At 37.9% G+C, this 13,768-nt stretch overlaps 1 long non-coding RNA gene across 1 annotated transcript in view; it reads left to right on the forward strand.

Moving 5' to 3' along the window:
• The window catches only part of LOC124173376, a 37,783-nt gene that overhangs the window by 10,991 nt on the left and 13,024 nt on the right, over window positions 1–13,768 (forward strand). The gene's annotated exons all lie outside the window — the stretch shown is intronic.

Below are 13,768 nucleotides of genomic sequence, written 5' to 3' on the forward strand. Positions count from 1 at the left end.
GTGTCCTGATTGTTCTGTTCTATGTCCTGCTCTATGCTTCAAATTATATAACGTTCAAAGTGATTTCTAAAAATACACATTCATTGATTTTTAAATAAATGTTCTTTTGTGAGATAGCTGCACTAGAATATCAGATGGTCAGCCAATTTATAACAATGGTCATGATTTACCATCCTAATTATTTATAATTTCATTTCTCATCTTGTTTACTTCAAACAATTACATTTTTTGTAGTTTTTATTCGATGGTATTGTAAAATATGAAGTGTTTTTAGCAGAAATGAAGACTTGTAATCATTTAAAATTTTCTTTTATCATAGAAGAGGAAAGAGTAAAAAAAAAAATTTGGTTGTAATGTGCGGTTGCCTACTTTGCCCCTTGAATTGGCAAAATTTCTAACGCTGCAATTTACTTGTTGACATCTTTATAAACAGTTTGGTACCACTAAGCAGACAAAAAAATAGTTAGTATTCATTCTACGCCAATGTATTCATCACTTGAACGAAATAGATCATTATTCTCCTTTGTAACTTTTTTAAACAATTAATGTTTATTATTAAATTTAATTTTCAAACCACAAATGTACAAAATTTCAAACCGATGCTGAACATATTGGTTTTATAGTGAACAAAAATATTGAAATGTTGGTGCTTTATCTTCCTACAAGAAAAATAGAAATTGGGCTTAGTGTAAAATTAAATACCCACCACGGGTTGGACATGGGAAAATTTAATACCCAGATGAGTGGTTAATGATAGGATACACTGGGCTTATTATTTCCCTTAGAATCCCGTTCGTAAAAATGAAGTGATCACACGCTAGCTGCGTTCACGGGAGCACCGGTTTCCCATTCTCCAAGCCTCGCAGTGCGCGACTGCACACCTTGATCACGGGTACACGTCAGGCAGCAGTTGCAACCCGGGCAACTTGTGCGAGACCCAACTACGTGGCATGGTGCCTGACAGTGTAGTTTATGTCGAGCAGTGGTTTTGAAGCATTCTTGCAATCAACTTTTCTGTATCTGTGATCACACAGCCACGGATGTGTGGTTTCCATAAAAAGCCATTTTCAAAACAAGGCCATACATGGAGCATTAATAATTGGAGTACAACCATGTTATCGCCGCGAAAAAGATTGCGAACTGGCAAAGAAAGCTCTCAATGAGTGCGTGAAGCACTCTTTAATAACAGAATACAGTGAGTCCTCTTTCTACGTCACCCCGTTGAACGTCATTTCACAATAACGTCACGAAAATTTTGAGATTGTCATTTGTTTATCGCACCTTTGCTTCGCGATAACGTCAAGTCTTTTAAATTTCGTGCGAGAAAAAATGCGAAGCAGCGGGCGTTGCAGGTCGTTCGTTTTGTGGGCGGTATCTAAACTAGTGTCCAAACGAAGTGTAAAATGGTGTGTTTATTGTAAATTGTGATTACGGTTTTAGCAAATTTTCTGCTAAATGAATTTTTAGGTAGGTGCGCAAGCTTTTACTTGACATAATGGTTTTCAGGAACCTAAAAAGTGATTTCGAGGCATTTTTCCGTGCAGAACTCGAAGTTTTTGTCATCACTTTTTTAACTGTTGGTCACGTTTTCACCGTTCCATGGTTTTCAGGAACCTAAAAAGTAATTTCAAGGCATTTTTCTGTGTAGAACTCGGAGTTTTTGTCGCCACTTTTTTCGCCGTGTTCACAATAATTTTGGTTCCTGTAACTGTGACGATGTTTCAGCGATGATGATGCCCAGGTGACGCTCGCCCGGGCAACCACCATAGCGAAGCCGAAAAGCAAATGCGGGAAGATACAAAAATGGAGAAGGATTTACGTCACTGCTGCTATTGACGTTAATGATGACAGGAACTCGTATTTATGCCATAGTTTGGCATTCCCATCGTAAAAAATGTCCCAGATATGATATGCTAAAATTTTTTCGCATAGGAATTGCGAGGTCCAGGAGCCGATATTCACTTTTTATATTGTTTCTTATGGGATATTATGTTTCGATTAACGTCATTTCGTTTATCGTTACATTTTTCAGGAACGGTAAGTGACGTTAAACGAGGACTCACTGTAACTGCATTAATAACTACATATTGTTTATTTTACATAAATCATTAACATTAGCTGTTCGTGTGCCACAAAGCCTCTATATTTACGAAAGAAGCCAAATAAGGGAAGAAGACGGCACATATTGGACCAGGAAGAGTATATCACGGACATGGGTAGTATAACTATTTGTATATCATTGCTATAACTTTCATGCGGTATGATAGCCTTATTGTCTTAGATGCTTATCTCCCAGATAAAACCTGAGATTCCTAAAAACTATATATATATACCGATAAGCCTATTTTTCACAAAGATATCTAAAAAAGAATAGAAGAAATTCCCATCTTTAGAGGCGGATAAATGCTAACAATAGTTAAATGGAAGATGGGCAAAAGAAGGCCTCGGATAAAATACACGAAATGAAAAATGTGAAAGAAAAGAAAAATGCAGGGGTAAAGAGAGATGATGGAATGGAGAACTGAGCGGAAATGCGTCAAACAAGTCTAGAGTCTAGAAGTCTAGTCTAGGAGTCATTTAAGTGCAAGTTTGGATTATCCATGTTTTCCGATAATTCGTTTCGCTAACCTTTTCTTTAACCCTTTCGCGCCGGACCTTCGTTGAGGAAAATTCTTCCTCAATACGAGTCTCTTGAAAGTTTTCTTTACTCCTCTGTACGAAGCCTTTCCGCGTCGACTAAAGGCAGTGGGTCCCTCCCGAAACATTTTTGAACCCAATTCGGTGGGGTGCCGATCCTTTTCCTCGGCCTCTGTCCCAGACCCTCGAGGGATTAAAAGCCCCTTCCTAGCACGAGTCCGCGGTCAACTAGCTAAAATATTAACGCAGAATATATGCAAATACTTGTCGTTCGTATCGATTTTTTAAATTCATAATGAATTTCGTGTTTTTTTTCTGAGCGTGCAGAAATTTTAAACGAAGTTCTAACGTTTATATAGACGGATTTAGTATATTTACTAGTTCTTCTATAACTCTGTTGATATAACGTTAGAATTTCATTTGAAATTTCCATGTGGGCAGAAAAAATGATGAATTCATTTCTAGCATTGGATTTCAAAAGTAAGCAACAAATATTTTTTTGGAAAACACACTGCAAATAACAGTAGTTGACCGCGTGAAGAGGATAGGAAAGGGTCGACCTGAGCGGCCGAAGAAGGGACTGGGCTCGCGCTAAGGCGGATCACAAGGGGCGACCGCGTCCATGGGTCTATTGTGTCCGCCACGGTCACTTTTTTCGACCTGTGCCGCACAGGCGCGGCACAGGTCGAAATTCGTTGGTTAGGGTAAGAACATTCAGGACGCACTGGTGTGGCATTCGTAGTTGAGGAAAAAAAATCCTCGCCGCACAGGTGCGGGATTCGGCGCGAAAGGGTTAAACTCTTACATAACGATCTTCTTAGAAGCTCCTTCCTGTTCATGAACACTTTCACTCACACTACCTAGGGTGAGAGAAAATTAATGCCTTCATACCCAATGAACTGGAATGCTTGAACATAACATTTTAAAATGCAAGCTAGAAAGTCTGGGCGTGACTGGTGTCTCTCTACACTGGATTACCTCCTATCTTGAAAATAGAACTCAAGTAGTGTGTTATTCACATCACTCCACAGCTGGAATAGTGCAAACCATCTCAAGCCCACTGGAAGTAAAAGCAGGTGTCCCACAAGGATCAATACTTGGCCCACTTTTGTTTCTTATTTTTATTAATGATCTTCCTCAGCAGTTTACCCGGAGTCACACAGTTATGTATGCAGATGATACAACTAATCTGCTGACTGCTAGCAATACTTCAGATCTAACAGAATATGCTAAAACTACAACTCAGGAGATGTTGGAATGGTGTCACCTGAACAATATTGCACTAAATGAAGCCAAAACTTGTTACATCTGCTTCCATATTAAGAACCCTCACCAAGCTGAATATTTACCCTTGAATCATCTGCTTACCTTTTCAACTACAATAAAATGCCTTGGAATTCACCTCTCAGATACACTTGACTGGTCATCACATGTTTCTGAACTGAATAAAAACCTTTCTGTGGGTCTTTTTATGATAAGAAAACTTGCACCTGTAGTGTCGAAAAACACACTCAAAGCTCTGTACTATGCCAAAGCACACTCTCATTTATCCTAAGGCATTTTGTTTTGGGGAAATTCCTCTCTGTTGTCAAGAACCTTTTCTCTCCAGAAGAAAGCTGTTAAAGCTATCTATAGAGTCCCCATTCGCACACCAGGCAGACCACTTTTTGTAAATTCCAGCATCTTAACTCTCCCCTATATCCTTACCTGTGCCATGTTTGTTCGAAATAATCCTCATCTTTTCCCTGTTAACGCCAACCTACACAATCACAACACATGCTCCAAAATCAACATACACACCCTCCAATACTCCTACAGAGTCTGTTTAAAAGGTCCATACCACTCCATTGCCACTGTGTACAATAAGATTCCTATCACCATCCGTTCCATTTCCTCATCAATCCAATTCAAAGCCAAACTGAAAAATATGCTAATTGAAAAGAGCTACTACAATCTAAATGAGTTTTTAACTGGTGTTGTGTAATAACCTATGACCTCAATCCCACTGATAGCTGTGTGTTTGTATAGCTCGTCTGTATCATATTTCATTATATGTTAGCATTTTATGCTGTATTAACTTGACGAAACTCATGGATGTATTATCCCAATGAAGTTAATAAATATTATTATTATTATTATAGCCTAGCCTCTCCGTGAAAGCATCTCTATTTCAGTAAAATAAGGAATAAAAATACTACTCTCAATGCAAATGCATTCTAAGCCTCTCACACTAAAAACTTCAACAAGTGGGATTCACAACAGGGGCATAGCACACCAGCATGCGTGCAGTTAAAGAAACCGTTACCCAGATATGATAGCGACTGTGCTGGGCCGCATGCCAGTGTGCGCTCCAGTCTGGAAATCTGTGGTGCCCTCCTGTTTCGAAACTGACCTGTTTTACTCCTTTCCTCAAGTCAAATATGTGAAATCTGTTTTTTATATTAGCGGCTGACGTTTATAAAATATATATGATTTATTTCTCCATATGATATCTTTTTACACTATTGTTCTTCTATTTGATTCATCCTAAGAAAAGCATGTGCAGTGTCATGTGAGAAATCACCTGAAGTGCCTGCATACCTTAGTTATTATATTCCACACAGGTAAATATTGATATCTGTACTTTTTGCCAGTGATAGGGTTGTACTTTATCTGGAAGAATCACACTCCAATTCCTGGAAAAGTCAAAATAAAGTACCAATGCCGCACCATGAATTAGTGTAACAAACTTCTCTTTTTGAATAGCTTACCTTTCTATTTTCCGGATAATGTGGTGATACACACCTTACCTTGTTCAATCCTAAACTTCATCAATGAATTTGTCTGAATGATTCTCAATGGCAGTGAACACATCTTGCTGATTAGGAGTTACACAAGAACAATCTTATCATCATCCAAGTAAAATGAGAGCACAATGTTGATTGAGCACTATAAAGAAGAGGATGCCAACAGTATACATCAGCATTGGCCCATATTACTAGATGTTTTTTAGTGAACTGAACAGTATTCATACAACTGAACTGTTTTACAGTCACAATACCAACATTGAGCAGTTAACTTGATTTCAATGACATCTCGTTTAACATCATTGTAAACACCGTCTAGAGTAAACAAAATAATGATTAATTTTAATTACAGCAGACTCCCGATTGTCCAGCTGCGGTATATCCCTGTTGCGGATTATCCGTGCATGGTTATCACTCTCGCTAAATTTTCACCGTGATCATTATAATAAAATAGAATCGGACACAAAATCAATGGAATTACTGCATTATTGCGCTTATTTTTTCCGTTGGATTCCTCTTCGTAAATCGGAAGCAATCATATAAAATGAAGGGCACTGATTGCGATTCGTTACCCACCATTAGTGTATTCATAATACACAAATTATCTTGTTGTAGAAATACCGGTTTAGACGAATGGCAATGGTCAATTTTATCCTCATTTGAAAAAGGCCAGATTGGCGCCCATGCAATGCCACTCCACGTGACGTCACAGGGACCTAGTTTCTATACGAGTAGATAGGAGTTTTACATTGTCTGAGATTACCAATGCATGCATGAGGCACAGAGCTCAGGGACACATCTCTTAATAATCACACATTTAAAATACCTGAGTTCGGAAAGTTCCCTTCGTTTGATAGGGGAATAATAATTCTTATTTAAGCTAAGCGCTACCAGCTAGCAGAGTACTGATACGCAGAGATCTGGATACGCGACTTTCTCAGAGATCGTAAACAAAAAGTTGTTCTTGACGGAATTAGCTCCGATGTTGTAAACGTTACATCAGGTGTTCCACAAGGAAGCGTAATCGGCCCCCTGTTGTTCATTATATACATTAATGATCTCTGCTCCCGCATTAGCAGTAAAATACGTTTATTTGCTGACGACGCTGTCATCTATCGCGAAATTAGTGATCACTCTGACTATGAAATTCTATCATCTGACCTAAACAACGTTCATTTGTGGAGCCAAGAGTGGGGACTCAAACTTAATCTGAGCAAATGCATGGCGGTACATTTCTTGCGGAATTCGTCCAACTCTAACCATGTTTATGCAGTGGATGGCATTATTGTACAGGCAACAGACGAAGTGAAGTACCTGGGAGTTACGATAACCTCGAACCTCACGTGGGGAACACATATAAAGAATATTTGCTGCACAGCCCTGAAGAAATTAGGATTCGTCAAGCGTATTGTGGGAAGATTTTCGGATGAGAAAGTAAAGGAAAGGTGCTATTTCGCTCTCGTCCGACCGCACCTTGAATATGCAGCGAGCGTATGGGATCCCATGCAGAAAGACTTAATCCGCGAACTGAATAAAATTCAAAGGAAGGCTGCGCGTTTCGTCAAAAACTGCTACGGGCTTACAGACAGTGTTACCCAGATGTTAAGCGAATTAGGCTGGGAGCCGTTGGAGACTCGGAGGCTGCGCGCTAGGCTTAGATTGCTTGAACAATTGAGAATGGATATCTTTAAGAGCGACACAGAGAACATAATATTAGAGCCACACTATATTTCCAGGTCCGATAGAAGTGATAAATTAAGAGAGATGTTTTGCCGAACGGATAGATATGCGAATTCGTTTTTCCCCCGAACCATAAAGGACTTTAATAAACGCTAGTCCCAACTTCGTTTGAGCACTTAATTTTTTTTTTAGCTGTAAACGGCTGGTGTCCTAACACCCCCTGCCACATGCCTTTTAGGCGGCTTGCGGGGTATCATATAGATGTAGATGTACTGCACTACCTGCTAGCATCCTGCTTCGTATCAGCACTCAAAGCCTCGCCCCAAGGCCACCTCACTTGCGGCAGTGGGAACCAGAACGACGTCACACGGGAGTTTTCCCAGCATTCATACTTACCCATCACGTTTTCATGTGCTTGAAAATTTTCACTTTTCATTTAATTGCAAAAAATTGATATTGTCATTTAAAAATCTAAAAGTGTGAAATATACATACATATTCCAGAATAATCTTTCGATTTAGGCAATAAAAAAAATAATAGGAAACCACCCTGTTGGGCGGTAGCTGCATTCACGGGGTACATATCATGTTCCCGTTTTCCAAGCCTCGCAGTGCACGATGAGTACAACCATGTTATCGCCGCTAAAAAGATCACAAACTGGTGAAGTAAGCTCTCAATGAGTGCGGGAAGCACTCTAAAATAGTAGAATAACTGCATAAATAATAAAATATTGTTTATTTTACATAAATTATGAACATTATAAGACGTTTAAGACATTTAAGTGAAAGTACCTGCCTATCGCTTGTATGTGGTTTTTGATGAGCGATCGGAGGTTTTAAAAAAAAACGGCCCTTGTATATTCCTGAACAGTATAGCATAAATAGAGGTACAGCAAACTCCTTATTATCTGGCTGCATTTTATCCGGGTTGCGGATTAACCGTGTATTATTTTCACTCTGCCTCAATTTTTCATGCTATCTTTTTTTTAAAAAATTGAACGCAAAATCATCAAAATGACAGCACTAATGATAGGATACACTGGGCTTATTATTTCGCTTAGAATCCCCTTCGTAAAACTGAAGCAATCACGCGCTAGCTGCATTCACAGGAGCACCGGTTTCCCATTCTCCAAGCCTCACAGTGCGAAATCTCGCTCCTTGATCATGGATACACATCGCGCAGCATTCACAATTGGGACAACTTGTTCAAGACGCGACTACATGGCGTGGTGCCTTACAGTGTAGTTTCCGAAGTCGAGCAGTGGTTTTGAAGCATTCGTGCACAGCACTTTTCTGTATCCATACACAGCCACGTATCTGTGGTTTACGAAACCAGCCCTTACATGAAGTATTTATAATACGAGTACAACCGTGTTATTGCTGCTAAAAGGATCGCGAACTGGCAAAGAAAGCTCTCATTGAGTCCGGGAAGCACTCTAAAATAGCAGAATAGCTGCATAAATAATAATATATTGTTTGTTTTGGTAAATTAATAACATTGCAAGACATTTAAGTTTGGATTATCCGTGTTTTCTGATTATTTGTGCCGTCCCTCCCCATCATTAGCCCGGATAACCGGGAATTAATAATAACCTAAATTAATAATTCAAATTAAAGTATTTCAATTTGGTAGGATTGAATTCAGTCTCAAGAGGGTGAGGATTAAAACGTACCCGACCATTTTCCCGAATCGTTTTTTCCGACGACCTTTTTCCCGAAAGAATTTTTTCCCGAATCGTAACGCTTCCTCTTTCCCGAAAGCTTTTTTCCCGAAACCCTTTTCTCCAAAACATTTTTTACCGAACACCTTATTTCCCGATTGTATAAAAATGAGTTCATATTTTTCATAACCAAATATATTCATACACAAGATACATCATTTTTTTAGAAAATTATATTGTGCGCGATAGCTCTGAGAAATTCAAGAAAATTCCTATCGTTCTTGTAATCTTCATATTCTTCTACAACCGATTTCAGCCTCTCGTGCATGTCGTACCCTTTCTTTTTTGGCTTGCCCTTGATACTTTTCCCAACACTCAATTCAACCAAGGCAATCTCTGTGTCAGCTTGTTCTTTCTGCAGCTCTTTTACAGCTGAGTATAAATCCGGGTGGTTTTTCCCGACTAGTAACCTAAAGCGGTTATTCCAACCTTCAGCTGCATTATTTGTTGTCGCATAACCTGCTTTTGTAGCTTCATGTTGATTCCATAGACTAGGAGGATATTGAGGAGGAACAATGCGTCGTCTGCCAGCGGCTTTTACACCAATAACGTATGTTTCTTGAAAATATTTCATAATTGGCTCAAGTCTGGGAATATTTTTATCCGCGTACATTCTTAGAAGCTCGAAAGTTGTTTCAACGTCTTCAACTGGAACAAACGCTAAAGCTGCCATCATATGAACTGTCGTTTTGAGGGTTCTATCTGTTGGGTCATTGCAAGGGACTTGGAGTCCCACTTGTTGAATTTTACGATAAATAGCTTGTTTTTTATACAATCGGGAAATAAGGTATTCGGTAAAAAATGTTTCGGAGAAAAGGGTTTCGGGAAAAAAGCTTTCGGGGAAAAAGGTTATTTGGGAAAAATGGATTCGGAAAAAAAATTCGGGAAAAAGGTCGTCGGAAAAAACGATTCGGGAAAAAGGTAGGGACGGATTAAAACTTCAAAATGTATTTATCATGTTCCACACCCCGCAACACACACCCGGTAGACATGAAACTGTTGATCCCATGTACAGGTGCTCCTTTCACCTAATTTTTTGTCTTAATTGAGCTAGTTAACATGTACAAAATGCAAGTTTCATATTAGGCAAGAATTTACTTACTTAAAGAAAGTGATAAATGTCAAACACTTTGGAATTCACTTCATTAAAAAACTACTTGGAATATGTTTTCTATATGTATGGATACTATTAAGTTCACTGAAAAACAACTTGGAATGTGGGCCATTGCTGATGTATACTGTTGGCATCCTCTTCCTCATAGCGCTCAATCAACATTGTGCTCTCATTTAATACCTGGATGATGATAAGATTGTTCTTGTGTAACTCCTAATCAGCAAGATGTGTTCACTGCCATTGAGAATCATTCAGACAAATTCATTGATGAAGTTTAGGATTGAACAAAGTAAGGTGTGTATCACCACATTATCCCGAAAATAGAAAGGGAAGCTATTCAAAAAGAGAAGTTGGTTACACTAATTCATGGTGTGGCATTGGTACTTCATTTTGACTTTTCCAGGAATTGGAGTGTGATTCTTCCAGATAAAGTACAACCCTATCACTGGCAAAAAGTACAGATATCAATATTTACCTGTGTGGAATATAATAACTAAGGTATGCAGGCACTTAAGGTGATTTCTCACATGACACTGCACATGCTTTTCTTAGGATGAATCAAATAGAAGAAGATATCATATGTAAAGTAAAAAGTAAAAAGATATCATAAGTAAAAAGATATCATATGGAGAAATAAATCGTATATATTTTATAAACATCAGCCACTAATAAAAAAAACAGATTTCAGATATTTGACTTGGGGAAAGGTGTTAAGCAGGAAGGAAGTCATACCTGGTCGTTCAGTGCACTGGACATGAACAGGGGCCATTGATTGAGGGGTAATTTCCTTCATCAAAGAAGACGAAAGGCATTGATTGTGATTCTTTACCCACCTTTAGTATATTCATAATATACGAATTATTTGATTTTTGAAATCCCTGTTTAGACAAATGTTAACGGCCAACTTTAACCTCATTTGAAAAAGGCCAGATTGGCGCTGATGCGTTGCCACTCCACGTGCCGTCACAGGAACCTAGATGCTATACGAGTAGGTAGGAGTTTTACATTGTCTGAGATTACTAATGCATGCATGAAGCACACAGCTCCGGGAAACATCCCTTAACAATCACCAATTAAATTTGCCTTTGGTCAGAGAGTTACCTTTGTTTGATAGGGTATTAATGATGCTTATTTTAACGAAGCACTACCTGCAAGAAGGGAACTCTGCGCTATCGCCATGCTCGTCAGCAAGCAGCCAGAGGTCACGCGGGCTTTTTGCAGCATTCATACTTAGCCATCGCATTTTTGTACACTTGAAAATTTTCACGTTTCATTTAATTGCAAATAACAGATATCATGCTTTAAAAACCTAAAAGCATGAAATATGTACTCCAGGAGTAATAATCTTTCGATTTAGGCAATAAAAAAATATTAGGAAACCACACTATGTAGACAAAAAAATGATTAGGTGAAAGGAGCACCTGTACATGGCATCAACAGTTTCATGTCTTGGTAGTTAACAGACACGGGACAACTATAGCTCGCTCTGTAATCCACACTGTCGAACAGGCTGTGAGACTAACAAATTCAGATATAAAAACATACAGTACTCAAAATCTCGCCATGAATGACTTCATTGTGTGTTTCCGAAAAACCTGGTGAATTTCTAAAATCACTGCAGTGTGTTTAGAAGAGAATGACATTAGTGTCTCGTTTATGCATCCACATGGTCCATCAAAATGTTCCACATTGCCCAAAGTAGAAACACTTATGTAAAGTGCCATTGAAAAATACTCTGTGCAAATTGCGACTCACTCACAGTTTCCAGCCAGTAGCAGTGGGTGTTTGCACACATTGGATGCCATAGAAGTAAACAAGATTGAATTTGCTTTCAGTCAATAGATGTAACCAATCATTCAGATATGAACTTTTCACTGTTATGAATGCTAAGTAGAATGAGACTTCATTCCCCCCCTTCCCTCGAAGGTCTGCAATCTTGGTGTAAAAGAGTCGAAAACATGCCTTACTTTGACATGCCTTAAAACAAAAAGTATAAAAATACTACCTTTTTCTATTTTTTTTATTGAAAGCAGAATATTTAAACTACCCGCTGAGAAATTTTAAAGGAAATAAAAGGTGGCCTTTTTTATTAATAAATTGTTAATTAATGACCAATTTTTATTGTTTAAACTAGTCCTATTTGTCTATTATTGCTTCAAATGACTTGCAAGTTTTGCCATAATGTGCATAAATGAATTGTCTTCAAAATGAAACAATAACGACTGCATTACAAGCCATGGTTCCTTAGTAATCAGCATTTATGTGATTTTTCATTTTTATGGGCCTTCAACTCTACAATAAATTGCCACCTGAACTTAAGGCACCATCAAGTGCCACTACTTTTAAGACCAACCTACTTAAATATTTGAAATTAAGAATGTATTATTCTGTAGATGAATTCTTAAACAAAGTTTGATGTATCCTGCATCATTGTATATTTGTATTTATTGTATATATATTTTTTATCTTGACGTGTCCTATATCCAGTGCACCCCTTGTACTTCTAGATCTCTGGACAAATAAACATTATTATTATTACTCTGAGGCCAGACACTGCAATGTTCAAAGGACGGTAACTTTATGACAGTTCAGTTCTGAGCTGAGATAAAGGCATCATTATTCATCATAAGGATACTGCTTTCACATTTATAAGTTTCAGAGAAATCGGTGATGGTCACCTGACATGGTTTTGCACTATTTGCCGGATTTGAGATGAAATGGCCCCTATGCATGGAACATGCAGTACTAGGAAAGGTTGATATCAGATTGAAAGGTTGTCAGTTGGATAATGATAAGATAAGATTTATTCATCCAAGAGACACATTACACAGTGGCTACTGGTATATGCATAGGATAAGTCACTATGCTATAAATCTTACATAAATTACAAAAAGAAAGTATATATTACAAATTTGGCACCAAGTATTCTTTAACGCTATAAAACATTTATCAACCAGATATTCATGGACCATTTTTTTTAAAAACAGGTATCCTCATTTCTTTTTTAATGTGTTCTGGTAGGTTATTATATAATTTCACACGCATAGACCTTGGACCATTGGATACCAAAGACAAATTATTTGGCTTGACATGTAGGTTGTTACATTGCCTTGTGCCATACATGTGTATTTTACTATTCAATTCAAATCTGCAACTATTTTGTGTCACGAGTAATACACAATGATAAATATAAACACAAGGGGCGGATAATAATTTTAAACTTTTAAATAGAGGACGACAATGGGCATAGTAACTTTTACAACACATCACTCTCACCATCTTTTTTTGTATTTTCGGTACACTTTGAAGGTGAGTAGGCTGTCCCCACAGCACAATACCATACGAAATTCTTGAATAAAATAACCCATGGTATAAGGTTATCAAAATCTTTTGGCTTACAGAATGTCTTAAAATTGATAGCAGGTAGAACACAGAATTTAGCTTTTTTATCATGAGTGTGACATGAACATTCCATTTCAGGTTACAATCGACATGAAGTGCCTACCGATAATGCCTACCGATATAAAACACATAAATTAAATGAAGAAGTGTCAAAAAACCAATGCATGTATTTCAAGTAAATTAATAAATAGACTTACGTTTTATGGGACCTTTGAATTAGCTTTAAGAGGACATGATGAATGTGACAATTCAAACAATCCTGGCATATTTTGAGTTGTAGTTAACCTCATGGCCGAATCTGGTTCAACATAATGAAAGCACGTTCAGCAAACAAATAACGGAGTGCTTTTTGGGCTCTCAAGAACAATTCAGAATGAGTTAATAGATTCAATATACATATTTGTGGTTGAGTGAATGCACGATAGTTCC

Source organism: Ischnura elegans, unplaced genomic scaffold, assembly GCF_921293095.1.
Source record: "Ischnura elegans unplaced genomic scaffold, ioIscEleg1.1, whole genome shotgun sequence".
Lineage (NCBI taxonomy): Eukaryota > Metazoa > Arthropoda > Insecta > Odonata > Coenagrionidae > Ischnura > Ischnura elegans.